Raw genomic sequence first — 15,186 nt, 5'->3', positions numbered from 1 at the left:
TTGAAAAATGCAATTTTATTTCTGATTGGGGGGGGGGGGGGAGGTTCAAAAGTTGCTTAGAGGTTTTTTTTTAACTTATTTGCTTTTAAATATACTGTCTTAAGTCCATTGATGATTATATGAATAGATTTTTATACCAATATTAAATAATTGAATTACATACAGACAAAAGAGTTAATTTAAGAATGTAAAGATACAAATGAGAGAAATAATCATAGATAATATTAATGCAACATATTTAACAAATCATCACCTTAAAAGATAAAAATTTTCAGATTTTCAAAATGATAGTGACTCTAAATATAAAGCATCTATGGTTGAAAGAAAACCTTGATTACGCCCTGAAAGGTAAATATTACAGTTTTTACATAGATTATTAGAGAAAACAGGTCATGTAGCTTTTAGTTATAGGTATAGCTGATTTCTATTCTTATAATAAAGTAAAAGGATGTTTGTATGTTTGTCTGTCTGTACTGAAGGATCTTGCTGACCGCTGAACCGATCGGGTTCCCCTTAAAAGGGTAGCTTCTCATAGGTCCCGGGAAGGTTTATAACTATTTTGTGGGATGGTACCACCACTTTCCCAAGAGAAATTGCCACTAGAAAAAATTACCACCCCCCCCACAAAAAAAAAAAAAATTTTATAAAAAACTAAAACAAAAAAATATTTGTGGGAGGGGTGACCCCCACCCCCTTAAAATTTTTTTACAACTTTTTAAAAATCTAAATTAAAATTGTTTTGTTTTTTTGGTTCAACTCCTCCCTTAAGTGCCCCTAGAGGCCTTTAGGGCGTAGCCGCTAGTAACATAATATAATACATAAGTATATTGTGTTTTTGAAATTTTTTTTCAATAGTATTAAAAGTCTGATTTATCATGTGAATATTCTTCAGTTGAAATATTATCTTTTATTTCTTAACTCACTGTTTAAGTATTAGAATAAAACAATAGAGGGTCAAAAACTGTATGTTCCCTTCCCGAGGACCCCTTGCCAACCTTCAATTGGGTCTTTGAAAATCAACCAGTAGAATCGGGAATATTAAAACAGCAAAGTCTTCTTCCAACTTACAAATATGATTTTTTTCACACGATATAAAAGATTTATTCCCTTATCTAAGATTATGAGGCATTCAATAAACCAGAGGTGTATCTATGCAATATATAGAAAGGTCTGTCTGTTTATCTGTTCTAAATATTCAAATACTTTAACTTATTATTTATGTGCTTTGCTACATATCATCCATTTTTTTAATTTTCTCATAATTCGCAAGGATGGTATTTACAGCATCTTGTAAACAAACAAAAAATACCTAAATATTTCATTATTTTCAGCAATATTCTAGGATATGTATAAAGATTAGTAAATATAATTTTAAGTATAGAACAATAATGTAAAGGTGCTTTTTATGAAATTAGCGACTACGCACCCTAGAGGCCTCTAGGGGCACGTACAAAGGATTTGAGGTTAACCATACACTTTCAATTTAAGTTTTAAGAATTATATTTAAAATGATATTTTTGGTCGGGATATTTTTCAGGTTTCATTTTTCTTGAAAGTGTTTTGGTAACTTGCCCCGATAATTTTTATAAACCTTTCTTGGACCTATAAGAAGCTTTACTGTGTTGGAGAACCATATTAGTCCAGCTGTGAGCGAGATTTTAAGTTAGACAGACACACAAAGAGATATACATCCTGTAACTGTTATTTGTCATTTCCCTTTTAAAAATTCATAATTTTGAAAATTTAATTTTAATTTAAAATGCACGAATATACACACAAATAGATAGACAAAATTAAACAGATTTTCTGCTAATTAAATGTTATAAATAATTCGATTCCCTGCCCCTAGCATCATCAATGGGGTTATCTAAAATTTTTAGAACATGAGATAAAAAATTTATACAGATTTTTTATTCTCAGCGTGTTCTTTAGGCTGTAAAAATTTTAGATTTCAGTAAAAAATTGTGCATTCATAATATATCATTAGAATAGTTGTTATTCTCATATTAAGTCAGCTATGGTCATCTTTTATCTTACCAAGAGAAATACTAATAAATAACAGGATGACTGTCTGTCTATTTGTTTGTTTGTAACGAAAGATCTCGCTAACCACTAAAATGCTAGGGCTCCCCTTTACAGGATAGCTTCTCATAGGTCTTGGGAAGATTTATAACTTTTGGGGGGGAAAGTACCACCACTCAACCCCCAACCCCAAAAAATTGGTTATCTAATTCAACTCCCCCTTCCTCAAGTGCCCCTTGAGGCCTCTAAGGGCGTAGCTGCTATAACGAAATGTATACAGTAGGTAAGGCTAAGCTAAGATTAAAGAATCAGTCTTTCCCCCACTGGGGGAAAATTTTCTTTTTTTTGGGATTCCCAATTCTTTATCTGAAATGTTCGATTGTTCATTATGACCTTTAAATTGATTAAAATCGTGGAAAAAATCGTTGATTAAATTTCATCAAAACATTCCAAATCTAAAAAAAAGAAATAAGAATACAGAGGAATTGAGAGTTTTTTGAGCCTTTCATTGCAATAAAATAAGTTCCTTCTCGTTTTTTCCTCCCCCTTTTCAATGTTTACAAACACGTTCTCCCATTCGTTCCTAATAAAGACTTTGGGTTCTTTTACTACAGTTTGATTTGGTGTTTCAAATAGGGATCTAAAGGTAAAAGACAATTACGTTAAATTGATGTATATCCCCAATGATCCCCTCCCTCCCTGGTTTAAATACTGAACATTTGACACAAACCCGCGGCATTAGCGTTAGTGTGCCTTATTGGTGTTGGGTTAGAGTCTTAATCACATACTAGAGACCCACTGCTGCTATGTCTGGCGCTTAACACTAATAATGAACAAAAAATGAATGACTTGGCCGTAAACAGGTGCAGCTCATTACCATGCACAGTTAAAACTTGCAAAAAAAGGGTTTGTTGTCTGTTTGGATGTTACTAAACTAAATTTCCTATAGTGGTCATCCAATCACTAACAGATGATGCCCTTGGGTTCTCTAGATGATGCTTGAAATTTGGAGGTAAATTCCGCCCCAACAAGGTTAACATGGGACAAGTTTTTATTTATTTTGTAAACACTCTGACCGGAAGAAAGAAATAGTATGACCTTCCCCCTTCCTTTGAGCAGGGACAGAGATATGCCTTATAAAATTTCTTTCAAAATATTTTGTAATTTTCTCTGTTAACAACGATTTCAGCATGCTTTTGAACATTAATGTGTTGCTAAAATATTTTATTAAAATATATATAATTCTTTTGGCGAGCGAAAAAGTTGGTGGCTAAGTAGTTTTCCTTTAAATTTTATGTATCTCTTTCTCATAATTTTAAAAAAGCGAAGCTTTTCCATAATAAGGGTCTCTGAAGTATTTCTTCATCGTTAATATAGACGTGTTAGAATTGACCTATCTATTTTAAACTTGGTATGAACATTCATGTAATAGTTGGTACGATTTAGAAGAGGGGCAACCTGAAAGTCAGTAGTTAAAAAATGCAATTTTGATATAATTTTACAGTTTATATGATATATTATCCTAATCATCTGATTTTTGTAATAATGATTCCTGGGATAACACTTACAATGTTAAATGTTATAAGGGAATCGTATCTATAATTAAAAGTATCCAGTTATTTTAGCAATAGCGCCCCAAATTGGCACATCTTCAAGCGTTAATAATAGATTTTAGAGCTTCTCTTTTATGGATGTTGTCATCCTTGTTTGCTTAAACAAATAACTGTGCCTCCTTTACAAATAGGGCCACAGGAAATGGTTATGTTACAACTTTATACACTTCACCTGTTTATATGTGAGTTGTGTCCAATAACATCCGCAAATAAACCTGTTTTTATATCTAGTCTCAAAACCCGCATCTGTTCTATTTTGTCTTCATGATGATTTCATTTTGTAATATATTTACATTTGTTTTATCTAATCAGAAAAAAATTAGGTAGTATTAGCCAAAAATTATATAAAACTATTTAGCTTTACTGTAGAATCAGTCACAATTACTTTGAACAATGTAATCAAGATTTCATGTTAATCCCAAAAGTTTTACGCCAACGAATATCATATCTTTTAGCATTAATATTATATTATATTATATAGCATTAATATTATAGTTAACTGTCACCACTCCTATCACCAAGTTAAATCCCTCTTTTTTAGAAATAGCTATGCCATACTAAATCTCTCGAACCTAGTAAAAGTGTCTGACTCTGATTATGATGTAAAAAAAATTAGCCAATGAGAGGCCAGTATACACTGTAATTGACCAATGGTAAAATTAATAGTGGCCTCTCATTGGCTAATTTTTAAAAGTCATAATCAGAGTCAGACACTTTTACTAGGTTCAAATCTCTCCTTTTTTTAACAAGGATAGTGTCAGAACTGAATAATCAGAATATCAATGTATAAGAGTCGAAGCAAAATTGTAAGTAAATTTGTTGAAAAACTGCTTTATACAGGATAATGTTTAATATGGACATACTTACTTTTTTAGGACTTGATTATAGAGTTGCTTCGCTCATAACATTATACTTTGTTGTCCCAGGTATCAATATACCAAAAATCATAAAAAAGTAAAAAAATCAACATGTTTAAAATGGACGTACGGACATTTTAGTAATGATTATAGAGTTGCTACGCTAAATCGTTCCTAACTATTAAAGGAATCACCATGCAAAATTTGAAATCGATAGGAAAATTCTAACATGCCTAAATTAACGAAAAAGCTATCCGTTACGGACGGACGTACGGACGGACCTACCCTAATTATAGAAAAGCTTCGCTTTAAAAAACGTACCGTTTTTGCTGCACTACCTAATTGTCCTTGTTAACTAAATGGTGTACTATACAGTAACTACACCTTTGATTTTTCAGGGGCTCACTTTCACTGTTTACACATATGAATGTAAGGCAAATAATATTTAACTTACAGGTGGCTTCAACCCAAGGATCTAAAGAGATTAGACAATGGCCAATAAATTGTTGTACATCCCCAATGTTTATAAACAAAATTACCCCTTCTGTAAATTAATGGTTGAAACGTTTTGATAAACCAACCAATCTAATTAATAAAAAGTCCCCAAAGTTGGTAAGCCAACGAATAAGAAAACTTGGGGGGCTGGTGTAATAAACAGCCCATTGTTCCCTCTCTCTCTGGGCTTTGTGGCATATGTGGCTATATGCTCATTGGAACTTTTTTTTAAATTTGTAACCATACTATTTATTTCTAATGTTTTAAAATCAGTAAGAAAGAATTAGAAGGAGGATTCTTTGTATATTAAGGCGCAACTTCTAAAGGAGACATGCGAATGGCTAATATTGTGTATTAATTGAGTAGCTTTCTTACACAAATTGTTTGAAACGACCCGACATCCCAATTATGCTTGAAAACGAATGTTGCAGTGACGTAAAGACCATATTAGTGAAAAACTTTGCATATAAAACAAGAATGACATCATCCATAGATAGCGAAGCTCAGGAATTTAAAATAATTTAATAACATAAAACTTAAGAACACAAAGGACAGACAAACAATGTTCAGCAAAATCTTCACAGCCCAGCTATCTATCTTCAATAACAGTTAGGAAAATATATCCTATATCTATAATATATCTCTCTGATAAAGGCCAAGTAAAGACCTTTAAACAATAGAACAAAGGAACTCAAATTTTTAAGGCGCATGACTGATAGACTGACGGACCAAGCGAGTTGTATAGTGGATGCTAAAAAGCAAGAGAATTCTTCCAAAAATATGAGTCGAGTGTCAGACAAGTATTTAAATCACATCTCTCCCTTGTACACAGACCAAGTAAGTTATAGAGCAAAGAGAAATGGGCGATCCACTGGCATATTGCAAAGATTCCCCCACTTTAGCTTAAACTATATATTTATGTTTGATGTAACTTGAGTCAGGCTTAGAAATTAAAATTTGATATCAACATAAACAATAGATATTTACAATAGACGATTGATCAGATTTTTAACATTAAGCCGTGTATGTCGATATATTTGTAATGCTTAGTATTCAATATTCTTTTTTAAATACATTTTTTTCATCGCTGGTTTTTTTCTGTGTAAATTTGTACCTAAAATGATAAAGTTCGAAGCATCGCAAAAAATTGCATTTTAGAATATTATAATTTAACCTAAAGAAGTGTTTAACGTTTTCTGAAATATTGTTTTTAATTTTTTTAATTTTGTGTTTTAGCCTTATAGGACCTTTTTGTATTAATATTGTCTTTTGATTTTATTTATTGATAAATTTTAAACTTTATTTCAGAGTTTATTGTAATATCATTATTAACAGAGTTTCCAAGCTCGCTTATATAATTATCAGTATATATATAGGAATCTTCATATAATAATTAATATTGACTGGACAATTCGAACATGATTAAATATTCACTTGTTGCATAGCTATCTAACTTGTGTTTTAAGTTTTCCCAAAATTTTCAATAAATAAGGACATCTTTTAGTGTTATTTCCTTTATTACAGAGACAGACATACTGACAAACTTTTACAACAGAGTTGCTTCACTACAAGCAGTTGTAATTGCCCTCTATTTTTGTACTTCCATTGTTAGCTTAATAAACTAAGACTGATTGTCATTTAAATTATAACTGAAATTAATTCAGGAATAAAAGGGATGATACTGCATTCAAAGTAGGTTCATATTGTTGTGCATGATGTCAAAATGTCGGCGACATAAGGAAAAAGGATAAGAGGATGAATACTCACCCCTTTTTCATGGTAAAATACTACTTCCCCATCCCTAAATTTAGAAGCAGACAAAAATCAAAAGCCGCCCAGGGATTTTTGTAAGTCAATCATAAATAATAATGTGAATAAAAAGAAAAGCGATATTTAGCAAACAGCCGTGGGCGGTCAAAATCAGCTGAATGTTCATTATGAAAAAAATTTCCCCCTTTTTAGAAATAGAAGGATTCATCTTTCATGAACAATTTTTTTTAAATAAAAATAAAATTCTATGTAATTTTTAATTAAAACATTAAAACGAAAATATCTAATCTAATATTCTTGCCCTAAATATGGAAATAGTAAAAAGTAAAAAAATATTTTTTTTAATAATTTTTAATCCTCCCATTTGAAAAGTAGTGGAATAGCAATAAATTTTAGCGCGGCAACAGCGCTGAGTAGGCCTCTAGGCCTACTGCCTATTTTCGTCTTCTAGTTGCTTTGATTCCTCTCTTTTATTTTTTTCTCTATGGTCGGCGAATATTTTTAGACAAAATGATCATATAATCTTTTTTTTATTATTGAACTGGACGTCCAAACGTTTTGTTGTAAAATCTTTTGATGGTGCCTATGTCAACCCAAAGTGGGGTGTAACATTTTTATTGGTGGAGGGGGGGGGGGTAGTGTTATATTTAATATATCTAAAAATATTTTTAAGGAGGGGGGATGTTAATACCCATGTATAACACACTTTTTGGATGTCCCAGTAAAAGACTATGAAAATTGTATTTTAATAGTAACGAAAAACGTAAGAGTGAAAAGCCTACAAAATAAAAAAATTACATTTTGATTCAATAATGATCATGCCTAATGATCCCTGTGTGTAACTAATAAAATAATTATGATATGATTTATATTATGAGTTATCCTTCTCAAAACAATTAGAATTGTCACTCAATGTTTTTGTTAGCGAATATCAAGGGATCTACAGGGATTAGACAATGGTCGATAAATTGATGTAGATCCCCTATGATGATACAAAAATTTACCCCTTTCTGTGGATAAAAATAAATGGTTGAAACGTTTGAAAACTTAACTTAATGTCCTCAAAGTTGTTATGCCAACGAATAAGAAAACGTTATTATGAAACTTTGGGGAACAGGGTAATAAACAGCCCATTGTTCCTCTCTTTCTGCGAATATGGGCGTGCAGTGCATTCACTTCCGCATATATCACATGATAAAAATGGATGATATAACAGGAGAAAAAATTGTCGTCAATTTAGGTTGCAATTTACCCGCCCACATTTATTGGTCGGGCCGTTTATCCAGTAGGAGGAAAGAGGATTGGGCAAAGGTGGGGATGGGGGAGATCGTTATTTTAGCCCGCTACAGAGTTAACTTTATTATAGAACATGTAAATCTGGTGTAAGATCCAAGTAATAATACATCCAATATTATGAAATCTTCCAAACATCAGATTATTACAACAGCACAAGCTGCCCCTTTTCGAATTGGTTTATTCTTGTCATAAAACACGTCTTTTTCTTTACTTTTGTGTCTTTAGCGAATAAGGAAGAAGACTCATGCGAAAATGTAGGCACACCCAAAATAAAAAGGGTAGAAAAAAGGAATGATTAAATTAACATTTTATATCAATAGTACCTGCTTTCTATACAAAAGATTAAAAATAAGAGTACAATATAATACAGTTTTGATGATAAAAAATACATTATATTTTTTATATTTTATCTTATGTAGGTATATTTTTTATGTCATTTAGACTGAAGAGGGTGCAATGTCCACCGAAATATATTTCAATAAATAACTAAGAAGTATCAAAGACTTTTTCACTCAGTGAATTTATCATACAGTATGTAGAATTCTTTCAGTTAAAAGATGCCACTAAAGGTTAGGGTCGCAGTCGCTTGTACTAATATTTTAATGTATTCCATATAGAAAGAGAAGGGTAAAATTATTAAATATATTTTTAAAAATTAAATAATAATTTAAATGCCTTATCAAATTTATAAAAAATAAATTTGATTACCCTTTCAATGAAAAAGAATATAATAACCAAAAGAAATAAATTTACCGAAAAACATACAAGAAAATTTAATTAAATCTATCCTAGAACTTATTCGAAGCTTCCCTAAAATGTAGAAGTTATCGAGATGCTAAAGTATAAATAAAAATCGTAATACTTTATGAAATGGGAATAACAATGACATAGTTAAATTAGATAAAAATAGTTATTTAGATATAAGTTTCTTTGATTTAATCGATGTGCATGCATTTCAGCATAATATTATTTTTAAATGTGTTTCATAATCGCAAAAATAGCAATGAAATATGGGAATGTTGAATCTAGATTAGTTTGTACAAAGTAATGTCCTAATATTTCAACCAATAATATTAATCTTCATATATAGTTATTTTGTTTACCATTGTTTCAACCCTCAAGACATTTGTGGAAACCAATGCACGTCGATATAATGATTTAAATAATTTTGATTTAATCTTAAACCAACAATTATATCATATTACTTTCTGTCAGTTCAAATCTTGCAAGGGAAAAATAAACAAGGAAATGTATGTTCATAAGTAGCGCAGTAATAGTAAAATAAAAAAATTTATTTGGGGTTTGATATATGAAAATATTGAAGAAATACTTATTTTCCTCTCTCTTTCTTTATTTATCTCTCCCTCATTATGTCTTTCTTTCTCTTCCCCCCCTCCTCTCTCTCTCTCTCTCTCTCTCTCTCTCTGTATCTCTCTCTTTCTCTCTCTCTTTTTTTCTCTAGATTCTGTCTTCCTTTTTCAAACACTAAAGTCAATTCATCTTTCTATGTTTATTATCTGTTAGCTTTCTTTATCTTTTTTTATCTTTCCCTTTTTCTCCAGGGACATTGGACTGTAAATTACACTGGTACCCAAAGTTTTATAACCACTTGAGTACTTTCATCGTTTTGTGATTGGTTGATTCTAAGCTATACTAACTTTTCAACCAATAATTAACATCTACAGAAGAGGTATTTGTGTTTATCATCGATGGTGATTTACATTATATTATCTTTCATTGTCTTATCCCTTAAAATCCCTGCTTTTCTTTCTCTATTTCACTATTTACCAATCTCAGGGGTCTAAGGATATGATAATGGCACTTAAATTTATCCACATCCATTTTATTCCTTATTCAATGTGCTTGAAATTTTCATACAAAAAAACTTACTACTTTTAAAAGGATAAGCTATGGAAGAATATTAAAATATTGATTAGTTGTCCATTGTTCTATCCCTACATTCCTGAATATTTAAGATTAAAATCTTTACTATAATCACTGTCTGCATCTCTGGGGACAGGAGACACCCACTGATCTTAAGGGATAAGACAACGGACGATAGATGTACATTCCTAATGGTGATACACAAAATTACCCCTTCTGTAGATTACAATTAATAGTTGAAAACTTAGGACACTACTAGTTTGGGAAAAAACAATAATAATTCATTAAAGTACCCAAAGTTTTTAAGCCAACGAATGAGAAAACGCAATAAAAAACTTTGGACACCAGTGTAATTTAAAGTCCAATGTCCCCTCCCTTCCTGGTTGCCACCAATTTTCTGTAGAATCACAGTTTTTCTACAATGAGACCATGTCAATGTCAGTCTATACGTCTGTAATGCATTCCTAGCAAATGGTCATAACTTCCTTGTTTGTTAGTTGATTGGTACCCAATGTTTTATAAACACTTCTCTTATTAGTAGGCTTAACTTAACAATTTGAGTACTTCTATTAAATTTTGATTGGTTTGATTATAGCGTCTAAAAAACCAGTGACATTTATCTATAGAAGGGGCAATTTTGTTTTCATCATAGGTGCTGTACATATATTTATTTTCCTTTGTCTATTCCTTTAAAATTACCCCATCTGTAGTTAAAAATATTGGTCAAAAATTTGGACACACTCAATAAAGATTTTACAATACAGTTTTTAAGCCAACGAATAAGATAACGCATTTATAAAACTTTGGGTACCAGTATAATTTCCAGTCTAATGCCCCCCCCCCCCCTCCTGGTAATGCTACTCTTGGACCTATGGGCGTCTATTCGTTGGCTTAAATGTGTAAAATTTAGTTCTAAAACCTCCCCCCTCTCCTATTAATAATTTGTTTATTAAGAACATAACCCTCCCCCCCCCCCCCACCCTCCCTCAATTACAAAAGTATCAATTTCCCATTGTTTGTTCATACGCCATTGCGAATACAGGGATATGACTATGGACAATAGATTAATCTGTTCTAAATTATTTTTGTGAAATTCTTCATTTCGTTGCTATAACTATAGAGTACATTTGTTTTTACACAAATAAGTAGTTGGATGTGTGTTTGCCCGTTTTAATGTCAGATTTTTTTTGGAGAAGCTTTGGTTCAGGCCTGGCTGGTTATATTTTTACATGGTTCCTTTTAAAAAAAATAATTAATACATATTGGTCTACGAAATCTTTATTACCAACCTAGAAAATCCTGTACAGTTTCTTCATCATCATCATCGCCATTTATCTTTTTTTTCCAGAGCATAGGCCACGCACAATGGTTCTCCATTTATCTTTGAATTGGGCCTCAGTAGAGGCATCACTGAAAGATGATAGATTCTCATCTCTCAGTTCATCCAGGAATTCCCTACGCCAGGTTTTTTTGGTCTACCTGGTTTTCTTTTTCCCGTGAAGGGGTTCCAAGTCAAGGCTTGATTGGTTAAATCATCATGCCCTCTCCATAGAGTGGGCAGATGAACAACGGGCATTTAGATTTATAGAGTAGCTTCGCTATTAATAATGCATAATGCCTCCCTACTATATTTTCTTTGGGTAATATTCGATACGTTGACAAATTTTTATCTATAATATTACTTCCGGCCGGCTAGTGACCAATATTAGGCATTAGTTTTATAAGCGAAGCTTTTGTACATTAAGGGCGTTTCTGAACGTCTGTAACGGATTGTTTTTTTTTTACTTTGGGTGCTAAGAATTAGAAATCTTGCTTGGAGGTCCCTGTAACATTAAAGTATAGTTTTGAAAGCGTAGCAACTCAATAATAATTACCAGAAAGTCAGTACATACATTGTAAATATGTTAATTTTTGGCATTTTTAATAATAATTTTGTAAGAAAATGTACTGTCAACTTGATCTTGATACAGTGATACCCATTACAATAAGGCACAATGTTGTAAAAAGCGCAGCATCTCTGTTATTGCTTCTAAAATGGAAGTACGTCCGTATTGGCCTTCTATATTAAAAGCAAGTTTACAACAGATTTACTTTTTTTTCTGTTTCTTTAATTTCAAATAAAATAGTCGACATTGACCATTAAATTCGAATATGATCATAAATTCTAATTTTTACATGGATAAAATGTACATAGAAAACACTGATGTCAACTATAGGTCATCATCCTGTCGTGTGCCTTTAACTGATTGGGGGGCGAGTACGTACTTAGAAATGGGATTTCGGATATAGGGAGGGTATATGTTGGTTTTAATTTAATTTTCTATAGGGAAGATCTTCTATATTAAGTGTATGTGTCTTAAAAACGGATAGCTAGTTGTAACTAATCGTTAATTAAGAATGATAGAATCGTCATATCAATTTCAATTCTTGTATAATGATACCTGTAACAAATTGGTATACCTAAACAAGTATGATAACTTTTTCATCGTAAAAAATAAGTATGCTCGATTATTTAAGAAATGATCATTTTGAAAATTATTTTTTAATTGAATTATTTATAGCATCTCTATTTAATTAGGTCTAAATGGTATATCCGCTTTTAAGTAATCTAAGCACAGATTAACATATATAGATGTATTTCAACATAACCATACAAAATGATAATAATATTTCTGACATATATTTACATAATTTTATGCATAATTTGGTACTTTCATAACCTGGGTTGGCCGTTGCAAAAGCTGGAAGTACCGATTTAGGACAAACATATTCAAATGATTTTTAATGTTTCTAGCTACATAGAAATTTTAATCAGATAATTATATTAGATATATACATATAACATATAAATAGGTTTAAATAGAAAAAATAAATAGTAAGGTATTAATGATGCTATTTACACTATGATACAATGGGGTTAGAGAAATTTTAAAATTTTTAGAGTAAATTAAGGCAAATTTTAATTTTTTTTACAGACAAAACATTTTTGCTTATTACAATTAAAACGTCGAATTTTTGGTAAGAACTTTTATTTTAATAATGTTATGTTTTTTTTAATAAAAAAGCGCTGCCACTCAATAATTGTTCTATTCTCGTATTTGTTAGGCTTCGCTTCTATGGATGTTATCATCTTTGTTTCACTAAGGCCAATAATTAACAATATTATTAGTCTAAGATAAACATAATTTTAAAAATTCATATTTAGTGGTTTTAGAAGGTTGGACATAGAAAAGCAATTTTAAATAGATTTAAACCATGTTAGCGAAGCTATCAAATAAGACCGTTTAACAAACTAACATTGACACTTTGACAACCCTCTTACGATGTTTGACATCAAAATAGATGAGAGGTATGGGGGCGTAAGGTGCGTGACATTGTATCTTGGCACCCTCCTTGGCTGTTTAAGGGGGTGTACCAGGGGGTTGTAAATCCTTGCCAAGGGGTAGCAGGAGGGTGTATCCATCCCCCCTAATTTTGGCATGGGGAGGATACACTCCCCCTCATGCACGCCCTTGTTTTTGAAAGTCTTCAAACTTTTAAAATCAATAACATTAAAGTAATATTTTGAAATAAAAATTGGTAAAATAGGTAAAATAAAATAAAATAGTTATTAAAATACCTTTCCTTTTATCAGCCACCAAAATAAAAGATTCATCATTCATTGTCTTATCTCTTTGTATTCCTGGTTTCCAATTTTTAATGTAAATACATTATTAGGTAAATTTGAATAATCTGATAATTTCAGAAATATAGTCATAGTTAAATAATTCATAGATTTTACAAGTGGTTGCACTCATAACATCTAGAGGCTCTGTATTTGAATGGGTAAGAAGGGTGAAGAATAGCTTTAATCTTAAAATAAAGTAGCTTTAAACTATCTTGGTATCTACGGAAGGTTCCCTCAAAAGGAATACAAAATCAGTTCAAATAATACTAAAATTTTAAGCTACAGACAAAAAAAACTTTACTACTTTTTGTATTTGATGGGTTCTACGAATCTAGAATTAAGTTTAGTATATCATTTATGTCTATTTAAATTACTAGCGGCTTCGCCCCTAGCCTCTAGGGGCTTTGCCCCAAGAGGTGATAAAAAAATGGGGGGTGGATTTTTTGTTTTTGGGGGGGTTGGGGGTGTCCCACCCCCAAGAAAATAGCCTAAAACCACCACAGGACCAGTAGGTATATTCCCTAAAGAGTAGAATCCGATCGGTTCAGTGGTTACCGAGATCTTAAGGGACGGACAGACAGACAGACATCATACTACTTTGTATTATAGATGACACTACACCGCTTAGTCCCGTAAGCTCTTGAACATTGAGAATAAATTTGACCTAAAAAAACAATGGCAAATTTTAAGGGAGGCTTTAAGAAAAACACATGACAAATCATCAGTCATTAATGAAATTAGATATGAGGGACTAACTTTCTCTAGCCATAAAGATATTGCTACTCAATTTAACAAACATTTCACAACTATAGCAAATAAAATTGAAGAGAATATTAATCCCTCATTCTCTGATCCTTGTGAATTGCTAAATGAATCAAATTCTTTGTTTACCTTGGGTCAGATATATCCTAAAGATGTTATTGATGTTGTAAAAGGCATGGAATCTAAGAACTCAACTGATATGTTTGGTATTTCAAATTCAATTTTGAAGAAAATTATTAACTTTATAGCTGTTCCTTTATGCCATATTATAAATAGATCTTTCTTTACAGGAGTCATTCCGGTTCAATTAAAAATTGCTAAGGTTCTGCCAATCTGTAAATTAAAACCATCTGATGCTGGTGATAAGTCTTTACCAACTAACTATAGACCAATAAGTCTTTTGCCAATATTCTCTAAAATCTTAGAAAAAATAGTTGCAAATAAATTGAATGACTTTCTACTTGAAAATGAGATTCTGTTCAAACACCAATATGGTTTCCAGGCCAAAAAGTCTACTTTACATCCCATAATGCACCTTATAAATGAACTTGCTTTAGCTAAAAATAATAATAAGGTTTCAATTGGAGTCTTCTGCGATATCTCCAAAGGTTTTGATACAATTAGCCATGACATTTTATTAAAAAAGTTAGAAAAAATAGGAGTAAAAAATAAAGAACTGGATTGGTTTAAAAATTACTTAAATCAAAGAAGACAATTTGTAGTCATTGGGGATGAATCATCAGAATACTTGGAGATAACAAAAGGAGTGCCACAAGGATCGATACTTGGTCCAATTTTGTTTTTAATTTATATAAATGAT

At 31.4% G+C, this 15,186-nt stretch overlaps 1 protein-coding gene across 1 annotated transcript in view; it reads left to right on the top strand.

Moving 5' to 3' along the window:
* Nucleotides 1–280: 280 nt before the first annotated feature.
* LOC145303843 (uncharacterized) overlaps nt 281–15,186 on the top strand; it is a 36,240-nt gene continuing 21,334 nt past the window's right edge. Inside the window, exon 1 of the mRNA XM_080145482.1 lies at nt 281–348. The gene's annotated coding sequence lies outside the window, so the exon portion shown is untranslated. The remainder of the gene's footprint in view (nt 349–15,186) is intronic.

Source organism: Acartia tonsa, chromosome 13, assembly GCF_053477335.1.
Source record: "Acartia tonsa isolate MP-2025a chromosome 13, ASM5347733v1, whole genome shotgun sequence".
NCBI classification, from domain to species: domain Eukaryota; kingdom Metazoa; phylum Arthropoda; class Copepoda; order Calanoida; family Acartiidae; genus Acartia; species Acartia tonsa.
The sequence above is the reverse complement of the archived record's forward strand: the minus strand, read 5'-3'. Positions and strand labels throughout refer to the sequence as shown.